The sequence below is a fragment of the Calonectris borealis genome, chromosome 6, assembly GCF_964195595.1.
Source record: "Calonectris borealis chromosome 6, bCalBor7.hap1.2, whole genome shotgun sequence".
Taxonomy (NCBI): domain Eukaryota; kingdom Metazoa; phylum Chordata; class Aves; order Procellariiformes; family Procellariidae; genus Calonectris; species Calonectris borealis.
In genome coordinates this window covers 40,102,775-40,120,233 of record NC_134317.1, presented here as the reverse complement: position 1 = coordinate 40,120,233, position 17,459 = coordinate 40,102,775, and the positions used below count along the sequence as shown (strand labels likewise).

At 42.8% G+C, this 17,459-nt stretch overlaps 1 protein-coding gene across 2 annotated transcripts in view; it reads left to right on the top strand.

Annotated features, from left to right (window-relative positions):
- Positions 1–17,459, top strand: part of IKZF2 (IKAROS family zinc finger 2) — a 109,457-nt gene that overhangs the window by 71,451 nt on the left and 20,547 nt on the right. The window lies entirely within an intron of this gene.

The window sequence follows — 17,459 nt, the reverse complement described above, 5'->3', positions numbered from 1 at the left end:
TGCCTACCTACTCATTTGTGTAGGACTCTTGAGTAAGATCTTAACTTGCTGCATTTTTTATCTCCTAGGGTATTCAACTTCTGTGTCCAGGCCATTTATAGGAGACTGTGTTTTTCATTGTTGAATGAGCAGAGATAATTGGACTGGTTACAAGTGACAGCATTACAGATGAACTTTTCTGAGGTGTTAGCAAATGTGTGACTGCTGAAACACAGTGGTTGAAGTGCAGCTGCAGACAGAAACTCTGCATGTGAAAATGTAATCATGGGGCTTCCTGACTCTTCATACGCATTTCTTCTACAGGGTCAGCCTCACTTCAGAAGAGGTTTCTGTTTTATGAGCACTAGGTTGGTCTTAGGATACAGAGTTGCCTTGACATTTCCAAGAATCAGAAAGGATAAGCTAATAAGCTTCTCCAGGTAGACTTTGGAGTACGCAGGAGGCTGTACTGATGCAAACGTACTACTGACAGAAAGCATGAGCTTCCAAGGGAGTGCAAGTGTGGGACTAGGCTAAGAGAGAATTGCTTGAGAGTTGTCAGCCGAGAGGATTTGACCTGAAAGTCAGAAGGGGAAACGTCTGTGGAACTGTGAGTTGTAATTTTCACACTTCTGACCATAACCGTAGTTTCAACTTGAAATTTAGTAAAAAAGAAAACACCATCAAAATTTTCACAATTAAAATAAAAAAGGGAGTTGTGACATAAAATAGCCCACGTTACAAAACATGAACATTGCAGTTGAAGATTGTTTTCATTATAGGAATACAGATTTTGTTACCTAGATACAGTCATTGATAGAGATTGTTCATTCTTCCTGTGTGAGAAGTACATGGCTGATGTTTCGGCTTTTTGCATGAGGATGAAATGTAAAGGTGTGGGGTTTTCAGAAGGCACCTAAGCTGCTTGGACACACAAGTTCCCCTGGAGCTCCTTCCCTAACTGACCTAGCTGTGTTTAGCTGTGCTCAATTTGTAATTTTATGTTTTGTTTTCAGTGGAGAAAGTGTCACCCCTTTTAAGCAGTCAGCTACAACAGTTTTCAGCAGAGGGGCAGCAGGAACAGACAAGTGCTCCCATGATACTCTCCAAGACAATTCTTAGAGTAGCACTCACAGGTGAAGAGTTAAAAACCTGGGATATTGCCCTAAAACCTGTCACCCACCTACACGAAGGTGAAATGCTGATCTGAACGTGAGCATGGAAGTTAAGGTGTCTTTCTGTCCGTGTCATATAGGCAAGCTTGGTTGGTTTATGCACACATATGTGAACCTGGTTCATGGAGAAGATAGGTAGGTGTTCCCTAGAGATTTAAACAGTTTTGTATCAGCATACTACACAAGCACTTTCTGCTTTAATAAAGCACGCATCAAAGTCCGTAAGTAGACCTTGAAGGTATAGCAAATCTAGTAAACTTCACTGAATGTTTACATCTTCTGCTATTTCTGACCATAAAAGAGGATATCAGATAAAATACAGAAAGAAGAGGTTGAAAACTATTTTGAAATATGACACTTCAATCCAGTTTCAATCTGGTACACTTAATGTCTAAATTGAGGTGAGTCTGAATATGTTTTTATATTTATAAGAGAAAAGCTCTTTAGATCAGATCCTCTGCTGATATGGATAGGAATTACATTCCCTAAGCAAGGAAAGTACTGCTATTTTGCACCAGCTGAGAATCTGGCACATGATTTCATAAATGCAAGACCAATTTCCTTTTTTATGTTGTATGTCCTTTTCCTCCTTAAAGAGAATGCTATTAACCAAAAAAACCCCACTCTTTTTTCCTTCCCAAGAAGGTTTTAAACTACTCATTTTTTATGGAAGGCAGAGTATGCAAGAAAGGAATCGAAGAATTTTTTTTGTATCTTTTTTTTCCCTCCCAGCTAGTTTGATCTGTGAATTTGAAAGCACTTTGTTTGTGTCACCACTTAGTCGGTTACACCCTCTTACTACTGCTAGTTAGTCAATTTTTCCTGTGCTTAGTGCAGGGTTTTCATACAGTAAGACAGGAAAGGTGAAAAAATAAGGAAATGTAATTGCAAACAGAAATTAGCAGAAGCATCTCAGAGAGATTTAAAATAGCTGAAACTACTATTAACTTTAAAAAAAATTAATTTATGACAGCTTCTTTCTTTTTTTTTTTTTTTGCTTTGGATAGATTTTTTGTTCATGCTTTTTAATATTATTTCCTATTTGTTTGAAAATGTTTCTGAGCATCACAATCCACATTTTGCCTTCCTTTCTTGTACAGAATAATATCTTTCTATATAAATATTCCCAGGATGAGTGGTTAACAAAACATTACTTCGCATCTGTAATGCTGCTGCTGTTTAACCCTAAATAATTAAGGACTTATCTTGCAGTGAGTTACTCCTGCAATTATTTACCTTTTACTGACATATGGAGTTCTGATGAACTTTGTGTCTATATTTTCCTCCCACATGCAGCTTCTTTGATTTCAGGAATATAATGATGCCTTCAGGACATCAGTAGGATAACGCCTGGGGAGAGATTCATGCACAGAATTACACTGAGTGGGCATGAGCCTCAAGGTACTTACAGGACCTTCAGATGTTGTTTTCGGAATTAACTCCATAGTTCCACAACACAGATAATACAGGAGAGGTGCCTGGCTGGGCTTCCAGGACTTGAGTGGATGGACAGGCTGTGGAGGGCTGGGGCAAAAGTTGGTAGCCCCCTCCTGCAGGACGCGCTTGACAAACCAGCAGGGATTGGCTTCACCTTGCCTAGCTTTTGCTGTTTTTAAAGAGAACAACATCCAGGCAAAGCCAATCTCCTGATGGCAGTCGCAGAGTACCTGCTCTCTCACCCTGAGATGTGCCCATTTTCTCCAGCATCTCTAGAATTGCTCAACTAGACAAAGGCAGATACAAAACACGAGTCGAATTCTACTGTAGGCAATTAATGAACAAAAAGCGGAAGTTTTAAGGAAGACAGTTGATCTGACAGATCAATCTGATGGTTAAAACACCTAGATGTTGACCTCCGTACTTTGAAAGACATGACGCACACCCTGACGCTGTTTTACCCTGAAAAGCCAGGCATCCTCAAATGGGCACGTAAAATCAGAAGTTATGTTTTGACATGAATTTCTGTCGTGTCTAAAATGGAGCCAAGTCAGCTCTCCCCTCATAATGCTATTGTAAACATAAATGCTTTGATAGTTCTTGAAAAAAGTCAAGGCTGCAATGATGAGCAATCTGGAAGAGCCCATAGAAAACATTAGTGCATTAGTTTTCAGAGCAGGGCTTGGGCAGTAAGCCGTAAATGAGGGGTAGGATCACTTGCTAAGGGGAAAACAAAACACAGAATAGGTTTTCGTTAAGTGAGAACCGTTCAACCATCCTTTGCACTAAGCAAGGATGGTCCTGTGGGCAAATTATTTTGTGATTTTTAAGACTGTTTCATCATGCATACACACAGACTAGCTGCCTGAAGCCTACTCAGGCAACCTTAATTCTGGAACTTCCTGATTTTTCTGTCTTTATCTTGGCAACTTCAATCACATTCCCTTACTGTGGGAGTATGTAAGTGTTATTCATATATGAAAGCAGTTTTACTGTTTATTTCTTCCTAAAAAACGGGTAGTCAAATAATTATTTTTTCCTGTCACAGAAGCTTTTCCTCACAGTACATTTTAAAATTTGCTTCCAAGATACTTCTTTCCTGTTTAGAAAATGTTTTTTCCCCTTTTCTGCTTTTAACAAATATTTGCTTTTTCCTCTCCCTTGTCTTCCTGTGTTGCTGCTGCACATTGTTTGTTACTGCCCAGCTCTTCAACAGCACTGAGCTAATGGTATCATTTTATTTGCAAAAGAAAAGCAGTGAAGCATTTGTTTTGAAAAGAAAGGCTTAGGCAAAAACTCCCAAAAGCACAATCTTAGCAAACTATGTACAGTGCGCAAGATAAAAGGCATGTATAATTAAAAAGGTAAATGCCCCATTCATGGAAAGGTAGTTTAGTAATTCTTTTTATGTTTCTTGGTTTGCAAGTCTATCTTTCTCATCTCTTCTTCTCCATAAGGACTTTCTTCTCAGCTCCTCCTGTGTGGTAGTGAGCCATTCGAGATGCCCTACACGCCTGCAGTGGCACGGCTGTTGTGATATCTGTGTGTGCGACTGCTCGGAGGCAGAAGGAATCTGGCTCCTAGTTCTGATGACGTGCCTGACTCAATACATGTTTGGGAGAGTCATTCCACCTGTGAGTGTCTCAGTCCAGCTGAAAAATTGGATGAACAAGCACAGTGCTGAAAAACACAATACTGTGCATGAAGTCCTGCCTGTCAAAAGCCAGTGAGAATTATTGGAACAGTGGCAAGGATGGTTATTAAGAATAATGAAGAGTCAATATTTTAAACTGCTTTTTTTCATCTTGAAGAGACTTTTACTATTAACATCTCTGCTCTCAAAGGCCCGGTATCTACTCTGTAACCATGTTTTTGGGGATGGGAACATCATAATTAGAAGAATCTTGGGACCTGAAATTCTCATTACACTCTGAGCTGGACTGACTCAAACACATTGTGAATGGGGAAAAAAAAATTAACTGTGAACAAGTAGGACACTATCTGTGAAAAATGAAGCAAGTATGTGTAGAGGCGAGGGGATATTTTGCATACAAATCCCAGTTCTGCAAATAGGTTAGCAAACAGCATCTTCCCTCAGTTGCGATGAGCCGGTGGGCATTTGTTCTGTTGATCTGATACTTAGAGCTCTATTTAATCAGGCAGAGCGGCTCTTCCTCTCAGGTTTTCTTACACTGTTTCAGTTAAACTCAGTGGAATTAACCTCGTCACAAAATCATTTTGTTTTTTTCTTATCAGACTCCAGGTTCCAAACTGTTATTAGCATGTTCACAATAGTGCAGCAGCTCTGCTTTCTCATTAATGCTTCCAGTACCTAGAGGCCTTCACTCTTGTGTTGTAGAGTCTCTAAAATCTCTGGTATTCTGCTTTCCATATTGTTTGTATGTGCATTTTTGGAAGGTAAGATCAAAATGTGTACAAGGGTAGGAGTTTGGTATGCTAGGTCTTTCATCCCCTAGGCATCCTTATTTAAAGTTTAATTCTCTGTAGAGCCAAGGTGTATCCCATGCTTTGCTAAAGCCCCATCTGAACCTGATCCTTGAAGTGGTGGGGTCGTCATCACCTCCAGAGCACTACTGTGACAAGTATGAGTATCAGCTATACGAAAAGATCATCTTTTATGTCCTCAGAATTATCTCACTATGCAAGCTTGGTCATGCTAAGCCTTGTCTACAGAGTGTAATTATCACTGAGAAACCGTCTTTGATTTAAAGATGCTGTAGGATCATGATCTTTCCAGAAAAAATACATTTGGGCTTTGTTTTTGGGGGAACCTGTGAAAAGATACGGTTCCACCCAAAGCAATAAGTGTTCACTTTTTGCTTGTTGGACTTTTAAAAGTCTTGAAATTCCATAAAGATTCCCTCTTATCTGTGGTAGTTATGGATCAATCTTTGACTGTTCAACCCAGGAGATCTGTTTCCGACAGATAAGACAGAGAAACAGGAGAAGTGGTGCTGGTGAGCAAAAGTAGATGTGCTGTGTACCAGCCTCATGAATCTCTCTCTCTCTCGGGACTGAGTATCAGCTTTTTTCCCTCTCTCTCCCCTCCCCCCCCCCCTTTTTTCCCTCTCTCCGGGGTGTGTGATTGAGATGACAGGGGAACAGAGGCTGTGCGGCTCCGTGCTGCTCGTGGTGCCCCAGTGTCAGCAGGAGATGTCCCATTCCTTTAGTGCTTGGGGGCTGCCTGTAGACTGGCTGAATAGAGAAAGACTCACCCACTCCGCTAGCGATGAGAGACACCAACACCATGGGAGCATCCTCGTTCTAAATATCGGTTCACAGCAAGATTAGTAGGTGCTAAGATTTATCGTGGTATCTGTGCGACAAGTCTTGTGCCTCCTGCTATATATCTTAGTGGAACATGGCCTTGCTATGTCTCTGCCACCTGCAGGTCTACCAGCAAGTCCTCCCTTCTTCAGCAGAGGTCTGGAGGGAGGTTGCACCGTCTCCTTCTTTTCCCTGATCATCCAAGTTTCCTCTCCTTAATAAGGCAGGGTGGCAGAATTCTGTTTGGTGTCAGGTTAAGTCTCTGGAATCTTGGCAAGGAAGAGTTTTGTGTTAAGGTAAGAAGTCCTGCACCCCAAAATGGGGAAGAAGATGGAGTATTAATGCCCCAACACTGCAGCTTCACCATGAGGGAAAGTTCCTCAGGGCAGATTTCAGTTCTGCAGTGCAACAAGATGCTCACAAGGACGGGACAGAGTGTGCTTTGCCCTTTTCTTCAGACCTCCTGAACCTGCTGTCACCTCATCCAGAAGGTCAGATAGCACCCCAGTACTTAGGGGTAACAAGGTCTTTGTTTAGACAGCATCAGCATTCACATGGGATCATCCCTCTTTAATTTTGACCAGTTCCTTTCTTCCTCATGGGATGCCTGTGCCAAGATGGAAGCGTGTGTTTGGGATGGGACTGCTGATGTCCAGTTTTCTGTGTGTTTTCTGTCTCCCCTCCACGTTAGCAATTCACATCCTGGCATCATCAGCCAGATTCTGTCCCTCTTTGTGTTGCCTCAGGCCGTACACAACCAGAACGAAGCACCTGGTGCTGCCCTAGTGGGCTGCTATTTGGAGAGAAAACGGACACTTCTCTGCTGCTGGGTGATGCCAGTTCTTACGCCAGACATCCTGCTTTGGAGGAGCAAACGAGACACTGACTGCCTTTTTCCTCTGGGCTTTTATTCTGTCACATATGTGGGATTTCACTGGCATCAAAAAAGCAGATGAATGTGATAAGACTTCAGCATATAGAGCAGCAGTCCTTCTAAACAGCACGCCTAACCTGTGTTTTTAACATCCAGAGAGACTGTGTTTCTATCGCCTCCCTAGGGAGACAATTCCAGTTCCCATCTGCTTTTTATAGCTGTGACACTCATCCTGATATTTAACCTAAACTATCCTTTCTTTTGCTGCAGATTATCGCTCTTCCTAACACTGTCTTCTGTGACTGTGAGTAATTCCTGTGCTCAGTTTACACTGTGATAGGCTGTAGTCATATGTCTGGCATTGATTCTGTTCTAGTCTGTCCTTATCTTCCAATCCTCTCATCTATTCTTTTATTACTAATCTTGAATTTTTTGCTACTCTTATTCACTCATTTATGAGGGACCTAAGTTGCGAAGTCATTTTATGCTTTGAAAACATGAGCCAGTACAGACGCAGACCCCTTAACCTCATCTCTGCCTCAGTTGCCTGTCAAGCAAAGAGCACTTCTCAACCTTGTCGTGATGGTGAGAGGGCAGGATGCAGAAATGATCGCAAGGCTCACGCATATTGCTGCAATGAAGGTCACGTAAGTACGTAGCGGAGTATTCCAGTGCTGCTGGCGCCCCTGCTGCATAGCATTGCATATTAGCTTTTGTGCAATAGTTGAAATGAGGTAATTACAAAGTGGAAGGAATAATAACTTTGTATTGTTACCATAACCACTGAGGTATTATACCCTGATACCGGCATGATTACCTTAGACACAATAGTAAGGTGATTATCAATAATGCTAAAGGACTTACTACTTAGCCTGCAATTTTTGCGTCTTGTTTCTTTTATGAACCCTATCCATTTCATCAGCCCAAAGCCTGTGTGAAGTGGGCATGTGTTGTTGCCTCATTATTATCCATTTTTCGGTGATGGGAAAATGAAATAGGAAAAAAACCTATAAGACCCAATTTGCAAATTCAGGTATCTAAGCACCAAGGTATGCGAATTAGTTGTCTTTCTGCACTGGAACTACAATGGACAGGCTGGCAGGTGAGGGTGTCCTGGTTTTGGCTGGGATAGAGTTAAATTTCTTCCTAGTGCTGTGTTTTGGATTTAGTATGAGAAGAATGTTGAGGGTCTAGTAGCTTAGGTATTGAAAGATGTGTAGTCCTTGGCTCCTTTAAGTTCAAGCTATAGAGGTCTCTTTTGGCCTTGTTTTCCTTGTCATCAGGGATTGTTTCGCAAATCCAATATTTTTATGCTCGAGTTGGCATATGTACGTACAAAACCAGAATTTAAGGTGCAGCTGTAAACACGGGCGTTGCACGGCCCGGCTCCAGACTGTCTTTGGGAGCTGGGTGTCTCGTTGCATTAGAATAAGCTTGAGGGACGTGGTGCAGTGCATCAGGAGTCCACCTGCTCCAGAGGCAGCCTTCTGAGGTAGCTGCTGTGGTTTTTGCAGGACAGAGATCCAAGAGGTGACCGAAAGCTTTCTCATGCACTTGAGATGAGAACATGGTTTTGACTTGACGAAGCCACGTCTCAGCAAAACCAAGACCACTTCTTGCACATACTCTGTTTGAGCAGCAGAATACCCGAGCAGCTCCAAGAAGGAAAAAAGTTGTTTGGTTTTTTTTTTTTCCCCCTGAGAAAATTATTTTCAAGGGCAAAAAGCTTTTGCATCTTGCCTCTGAAGAAAGGAGATCCAGCATTTGGAGCTGGCCTTTGTCAATTCTTGAAGGAGTTTGTGAAACTTTTCAGTTTGAGACAGTTTGAGCTTGGAATCAAATGGTGTTTTGAGGCCATCTTTCACTGCTATCTCAGAGTTGTTTTATGGGGCAGTGCAAAATGGAGAACCGCCACTGACATTTTTGATAATATAGGAGTGCTTTAAAGTGTAAGAGAGGTATTTTTGCCATCTGGAAAGGAAGCCAATAGAACTAAAGGGGAAAAAAATAACCCAGTTAACACCACGCCATAGCAGAGCTGCAGAAAGCTGCTACTGATACATTCTCCTGAGCTCTCAGCAACCTGTAATTATGAATTGGCTTACAGCTAAGATATTGATGGATATCACTCAAGAAGGAAAATGAGAATGTCTAGATTTTTTTACAGTGAACCTGTACTGAACTCTGTGTGACTCTCCTCCTATTTATAACCCTGCGTGAAGTTCAAGGAAACTTGTCCTGGAGGTTTCCCATGAGAGGGAACTGTGTTTTTACCTGACTAAAGCTCTCTGGATATTTTCCCATTTTTTATTTGATCTAAGTGTGAACTTTCTCCACCCTCTGCCCCTCCTTCCTTTCTGGAGTGGTTAGGTTGATTACAGCCAGGATTACACAAGAGATGCCAGTTGCACACATGTTTTGCATAACTGTGCTGTGTTGATTTCAGACAGGGTGCCCCAAGTTCCCTCCGTGCCTTGCAACAGAGAGTCAAGATCTCTATCTTCATTCCTGAAGGTGGAGAAATGCTGTTGAGGCCCTGCCTATTGAAACTTTGTCAAAGAGCACCTGGCTGGGACGCTCCCCAACCACACAGTTATCTGTACGCTGCAAAGCACTGGCTTTCGGAAAAGCCTCTACTTAAAGGTTGTTCGTGCTTTTCGTATGAAAGATGCAAGAGTCGCTGTAGCTCTGTGGGAAGCGCTGTGAGGGATCAGTGGGGCAGCGTAATTCAGCAGGATTTTCAATGTCAGGCAACAGAGTTCCCTGGGATGCTGCTGCTGCCCTGAGGCTCCTGCTGCCCAGGGAGCCAGCTGCTCTGTGTTAAGGATGGAGGAACGTGCTCCCCGAGCACATGTCCTTTCCCTCCCTTCCAGCGAGACAGGCGTGAATGCTCTCGTGTGCTCTGAGACGGTCGAGGGTCTGTGGTGAGGATCCTGACCGGAAAATTAAGACAACCTCACCCTAGTGCTGATTTTGGGGCCAGTTCACTGTGGCTCTTATCTTCAAAAGCACTGAGGTCTGCTTGATTTTGGTGAGAATTAGGGGCAGTCTGGGCGTTAGCCTGTGTTTCTGTTCCTTTTGCTGGGAAATAGGTATTTTCTTCCTCCTGCCTCTTCAGTTTGGAGTGGAAGTCTAGGACGGCACAGAGTCTCCCCCAGCAAACAGGACCGGGGCTGTTCTGGGCTGCCTACGGCACGGTGCTGTATCGTGGGACAGAGCTGGTCTCATGGGTAGGCAGAGCCCAGACTATTTAAGGGCTTTAAGCTCTTCCTAGAAAATAAATCGCATGCAAAGGATACACTGCTGCGAATCTGATGATGAAATTTTTATACAGAAAAGCGACATGGGCCATAGACTCGCTCTCACTTGGATACCCTTCGTGTGCATGCATTTTGCTCGTCTCCTTGGAGACAGTGGCTTGTCTGAGAGCAGCTAGCCTTGGCTAGGAAAGGCCTGACATTTCTGGTTTGTGGGATGAAGCTGTGCTGCTGAATTTTCCAACAACGACAGGGGCAGGATTTGATATGAGCATAAGCAGTTCTGTACAAGGTTATCGAGTGAGCATCTCTCTCTAATACCTCTCTGGGGACACTGCTGGAGTCCCTGGTGTGAAAGACGGGTTCGAAGATCCTCGAGGAGAGCCTAGCAATCCCCATCCCTCAGATATCAGAAACGTTTGTGAAATTTCTCCCTTCCCTTTCCTTCTTCCGAAGAGCTGAGTCAGCTGGACTGGCATGTCTGGAACTCTGTGGCACCGCGAGCAGGCAGTCTGCCAGCTGCATTACACACCGCATCCAAAGGAACACGTCACTCCTCCCTCTCTCTCTCTCTCTCTTTTATTTTTTCCCTTTGCAATCTCCACCCTCTCCCTTTTATTTTTCCTTGCTGATCCGTGTAGGTGAGTCAGAGAAACCTGCTCATCCACACCCTGTTCGTTCTTGCCAAATCCTGGAGCAGCACTCCCAGTTCTTGTTAGGTGTCAGGAATAGGTTATGAAAACAAAAACTGATAGAGGCAGCGTACTGTGTGTAGAGCGCATACTGTAAATGAAAATTAAATGCATAGTGAATGTGCCACTTAGAATGTGTTCCTAATAGAGTGATGTCTTTTGTAGGAGGCACTTTATTCTGTGATTCATATATAATATTAGTTTTCTTCCTATAAAACACCAGGATGGAACAGGGAAATGATTTAAGGCATAAGTAAGAGCACATTTAGGGAGAAAAGCCATCTTAACTCCACTGGATTGTAAAACAACAGGAGAGTGGAAAATTTCCGATAAGAAAACAGGTGGTTCACGAAAGTGGTTTTGAACAAAATGACTGAGATTTTGGTATCAACTGTAGTTGTACTAATCTGAAGAAACTCCATTGATATTGGCATGATTCCACAGAGTTTACGCTACCGATGTATTTCTAACCCCAGGAATTAAAAAGTCATGAATCTGGATCCCCCAGATCATAGACACTTACAAATGAGGAGAGTGAAAGGTGATAAATTGGCCTTTTTATTTACCTTACGATATTTATTTCATGAGTGGGGAGGGAGTGAGAAAACACGCAAGCTAGCTTTTCTTTTTGGTCAATTGACTCCAGGAGCTGGAGATGAAGGAAAGCATAGTATCCTATCTGACTTAGGGTGAAACCGCAGTTGTTGGTAACGCTGTAGGATGAGGTCTGTCTCAGTATCCACAGCTACGTTTCCATTGAGAAGCATCCGTAGCTACATTTCCATTGAGAAGCATCAAAGGATGGATTTTTGGCATGTTTTGTTGGAATGAAGCTGCTCAGCTTCAAAGAATAGATCATCCACCACGAAAAGTGCTTTGTTTGACTTTTACATGCCACAGTAAAATGTCCACGTCAGCTATATTGTGAAAAATGTATCCATTATGTTCATATCATTAGTCTTCTACAGCAATGAGTTTGTCCCAAGGGCTAATGATGAGCCAACTTCAGGAGACTTGGTTGAGATGCATGAGGTTTCTGCCTTGATCAGCATGAAGTCCAGGACGAGTTTGACCTGGCTGGTGTACAGTCCCTTGCGTAGGATTGCACCATTGGTGAAGAGAAGGGAAAGGACCGTTTTGTGTCAGGTAATACATAATTTATAGCGAGAGACAGTCATTTCTCAAATTGTTCAAGCCCAAGACAAGAAGACAGCAAGGTTTACTGCCCAGCCACCTTCTGCAGAGGATGAACCTAGCGTACAGACAAAAAGGGACTTGTCGAAGGCATTCAGGATATCAGTGTCACAGATAGGAATGAACCCAGATGCCCTAAATCTTGTAACTGCTGACTCCGTTACAAGACTCTCCACACACAAAGAAAAAAACATAGATGTAAGAAAATGGGAAAGAGAGATTTTTCTTCTCCCAGGTATTGAGAAATGAGAAGTTTTACACTCTCTCACTCTTGATTCAGACATCTCAGAGAAATCACCTCTTTCTAATAGCCTAGTGGAACCTTCAGTATGAATTTTTGTTTGAGTTTTTTTTCCATCAAGGAATGCAGTTAAGTACATTCAGAGTTTCCCAAATTCCCTGTTTTTACAGGAAACCTTTTAAAAGTACTTCTGGATGTTTGGAGAGCTCTGTTTTGTGCTCTCCAGCTTTTCTGTCTTTACTTTCAGCCCAAGCAGTTGTTCTTTCTTTCCTTCTTTTCTTTTTCTTCCTTTTGGTTTAATTTCACACCCATATTTAATTGCCTTTCATTTTGTCTGCCTCCCTTTCAGCCATGATAACAGTTTCTGAATCTATCCAGGGCTTGTAGTGCAAAACTAATCGCACCAAAAAAGAAACATCCTGAAACCTCAAATCTTTCCTCCCTCCTTCCCTTCTCGTTCTCTCCACTGAGCAAACCTAAAAAATCCTGGGTTTTAGAAAGTGCTCTGGAACTGTCGTTATTTAATTTTTGTGTTACAAAAAAAAAAAACCAACTAGGAAAGATATTGAGGCTAACAGGAATTGCTGAATTTTATTACCCAGAAACGATTAATGTAGCTTCAGTGTCAGACGTAGACACCTGAGGTAGAGGTTTGCATTAGAGCTGAAGCTGTCCAGCATCCCAGATTCGTCTCTCGGAGAGTTAAAGGATCCCAGCATCCTTCAAAAGATATCTTTGCTGTTAATTTTTGTTGTGCTAAGAATTGTTTTCATACAAAATGGTCCTGACTTCCCTTGCCAAATACTGTGGCTAACCTTGAATGTGGAGCAGTGAAGACCACTGTTGGTCTTCTGATGGTGACAAGCGTGATGGAGAAAGGAGGTGTCTGTCCAGCCCTGGTGGCAGCAGATTCATTTGCCTTGATGAACCTGGAGTAAATGCTCTGGGTGATGGGAGACCATTTGGGAGCAGCGAGCTGGCCCAAAAAGCCTCATCCTGGAGGAGCCTTTAGCATATGAGGTTTTTCTGAATTATGCAGCACAGCTTGGCTCAGCACTGTCTGCTTGAGAAAAGTCCCACCCTTATTTCGAGCTCCTCTGTAACGCTGGTGGTAAATACACACGTTGTCAGGCAGAGAGCAACAGGAGGAGATAGGAAAACTGCATAGGTAAAAGGAGTCAGTCAGCTCTTTTTCTGTTTGACCTCATTTGACATCTGTGCAAGACATGACAAAACCACATGCTTGAACAGCAGATCTTTACGAGGGTAACACAAAGGCATGGGCCACACTGGTTCTTGGGCAATAGGGGAAGTATGAACAAAAATTTTCATGTCCCAAAGGAGCCCATTAATTTCACAGCCTGACCTGTTTTTGGAAGCAAGGTTCCCTTGACTGCTGGCCTTGATCAAAAAAAGTGAAAACTCCAAACTTCGGTGGTTGGGAAAAGAAGAGGTGCTGTCAATACTACTCTTCCCATGTCGCTCTTATCTTTATGACAGCTTGCTGTTAATAGTCTGCTTCCAAAACTTTGTTTCTGACAGTGACAAGAAAAGGGAAAACTTACTTACGTAAAGGAAAACTGGAGTGCCTTCTTCCTGTCTCCTAATATGAGACGTAAAACTGAAAGGTGTCAGGTGCTAAAAGAAATGCTTTTTCTTGTGCAGGAGCATGTAGGTGGAACGGTGGAACTCATTGCCACGGGGTGAGAAGAAATGAGCTAGAGTTAAGGGCTTGTTCAGTGGTTTTATGCAGAAGAAAACTACCTAGCACTATAGTGAAAGTTAAATGTCATGTATTCTGTCTGTCTCCCTTTGTTTATATAGTATAAAATAACTGGTGACACTATGTTTGACACTGCTTGCTTCAAATAACTCATAGATTTTGTTGGCTTTTAATGCTAAAGGGCTTCTGCAAGATACGCAAAGGGGCAGCACTTGGAAAAAATATAAACTGTAAGCAGCCGATGTAAATTGACTTCGGGATATTATTTCCATTGATACTGCCTACAAATCTGGCCCAACAGCTACACTTGTTTTATCCAAAGGGGGGAAAAAAACCCCAAAACAAACAAAAGCACTTCTTAAGGGAGTGTTTGTCCAGCAGCATTCCTGATCTGCACCGAGGTTCCCCACCCTGTGCTGCATGTGTGAGCTGTTCCTCTCCGCCTGCAGTCGGTGGCTTGCGATGACGTGTGGATCTCCAGTCACCTCCTTGAATTCCTGCTGAGCTGTGGCACTGACGGGGAGCGGACAGGACAGGGCAGAGAAGAACAGCAGGCCGACCTAAACTTGTTTTCATTTTTCCTACTCGTTGTGTCACAGGAGCAGGGTTAAAATGAAGAGAAGCCAGCGAGCACATTTTGGAAGGTTTGTTGTGTGAACCAATTAATGTTCCACTTATCAAGTCAACCTTAATATAATGTTAAAGGTCTGAAGTGGAGTGGAAAGTTCAGAGCTAGTACATACAGTTAAGGTTTAACTTCCATCTTAGGCTGGTTCCCACCCACATCCAGATAGTGCGGAGGCATTGCGGGGAGGAGGCTCTTTCCGAAGTCTCCTCTCTCGTGTTCGTTGCAGGGCCTCTCCCCCTTTAAAAGTAAGTTGCCATAAACCTGGCTGCCTTTAAGCAAGTTTGAAGCTGGCCAGGTGATAAAACACCTGGTTATTTTGTGGACTTCCTGGTTTTTGTTCGTTTATCTCACCAGCAGAGTGCTATTTAAACAGAGTCCCTTTTTAATAGTATTTAACCATTTCGGAGGCGGTGTAAATCCCTGGGAACCCCACCAGTGCCAGGGGTGCCTGGAGGACTGGGACATGTTGGTATGGGACAAGGACAGCGCGCCCAGCTCAGTGGCCTCACAGCGCAAGCGCAGAACATTTGCATTTGAGATTGTCAGATATATAATGGGGGGATCTGAGAGCTCCATTGCCATTAATATAAACTAAAAATGAGTGTTGAGTGCCGTTGGCCAGCTTTGAAGCTTTTATACTGAAGGAAATAAAGGTAAGCCAAGAGAAATATATGTGTAAAGCTTCTATGTTGCAATATATGTTTCTTGGGACACAGAATTGGAGCAAGTATCCGTGGATTTGATCTTTTTCAGAACTAAATACAACGTTGGTGTCCTTATCTATGTTTTCCTTGATTTACTACGTAATTTATTTCCTTGATTTACTACGTAATCTATTTCACATAGACACGTACATTTTTCTTCATTTTTCACACATACATAGATAAAACATACAAACCTACAAAGTGAACTTTTTGTCTTCTGTGCTGCAAAGGAAGAAAATGGGGTGTAAGATTCTTGCTTTTCTGTTTTTAATTGGGTTCTGTTTTAAAATGGGTGCTGCGAGACTGTGGCAGGAGCCCTGCAAGTATCTGGACAGTTAGGGAGGTTTCAGTAATTCTGTGACTGTGCCAGTGAAACAGGAGTGAGTTTGTTTGTTTGTTAAACTCCTGGCACAAAAATGCCACCTACTTATTTATAACCCTTGTGGCATATTGGAACATTGTTTTGCCTGCAAAATCCTGCAGATCAGTTAATAAATAAACACAATCTGATGAATCAGATTAAATAACAGAGCCACCAGTAGCTGCAAGATAAATCGTAATAAACTAGTAAAGTAAGAAAAGGCTGCAGACAGAACCGCCTTGAAGGTACAAATAAGGACCCCAACCCTTTAGCTGTTGTACATGAGCACTAATGTTTACTGATTTACACCAGATTCTGGCCCGTGTTGTTATATGTAGAGAAGGTATAGATGCTTGAAAGTTTGTCCTGACTAGTGTTATTTACGTGTTTTCTGCATGTGCGTGTGCATGGTTTTGCGGTCCGTTCTAGCCAAAATGTAGCACAGATGAAGTCTTCGGAGTTTATATATAATCTGATGTTTAATACTGCTTGCCGCAGAAGATCAAGGGAGGACTGAACGCTAGTACAGTATTTCACCGCTAGCCGCTGATTTTACAATACCGTAAACAACTGGCAGGTAGATGCAGGTGTCAAGCTGCTGGTTTGTGCCCCGGAGATATTTATAGGAAAGGCAGGCGTGTCTAGAAAACAAAGGGTGTGTAGGTGCAATGTTTTGCCATTGTTTTACTGCATGCTGATGTACCACGAGTATCTAGTGGTGTTTCACTGCTAGCTGTGTAGGGCTACTGTAATAGTACGTGGTAGTTGTCAACAGAAATAACTCATCATTGACTGCCGCTGCGCAAAAAGTCAGGACAAGCCGTTTTTCATTTGCTGGGAGGCTCACAAAATGTTGAACGGCCACATGTACATCAACAGGCAATTGATAATAGCCTTTACTAAGGGGCATTGGGCCACGAGGTCGTGAAGTGAGTCAAGTGCTCTATTTCAAGCTCCAAGCCAAGAAAGTACTAGTTGCTTAATGGCATGTATGTAGGCTTCTCCTATTGTAATGCTGCATTTTGGTTTTTGAACTTTTTGAGGTGTCCAGAGTGTCCAGAAACCTTTTTAGGCACAGATCTAGCTGTCTAGTCTCCTGCATGATCTAGTGAACCTGTTTGTTACCACATGATCTCATGAACCCTAATACTTGGCCCAAAATATGATAATCTAAAAGGTGCTTGTAGAATGGAGACATCAGAACTCCATGAGCTCCAGAAACGTAGCTGCATCCCATGAAACGTACCCCAGGTATTGCTGCCTCCGCTTGGACTGGCAAGCATTAAAAGATTAAGGCAAAGTTTTCATAATGTGATCAGAGATTTGGTCCTTTCTGAAAATCAGACTGCTTTAAGATGTCACAGGTTGGGCGCCCAGAAGTGGAGGTACTTGACACTGCGTGTCGCAAGTCTCTGTGTTTGTGTGCTCTAGCAGCCTGGAGCCTTATTTTAGATGTTTACATGTTGTGACTTCTGCATGCAGTCTGTGGGACTTGCTGTTATTTCTGAACTCCGGTTTATACCGATTAGTGTGTGTGTGTGTGTGTGTGTGTGTAATCTCCCAGGCAAAAAAAAAAAGAAGCGACAAATCAAAGAGCCCCCATGAATTTCAATGAACACATTTACAGTCATTAAGCACAGCAGCGAGATACAGCATCGGAGTGGGAGGCAGTTTCCTTTGCAGAGCTACGTGCTGCTCAGAGCCAGCATGGGCTTAGGTCTCACTTTAAGTTTTTCAGTGATTAATTCGTTCAGGGGTCTATTATTCATGTAAATATTTTTGCGTGTGAAGCTTTGAGCTAGGCAGCTCTAGAAAAGCCAAAGTGCGCTGTTTAATTACAGTAGCGAACCGGAGGGACCGTGTGTCGCCTCTCTGCAGCCTCAGCCCTCCTGCCGAAACCTCAGCG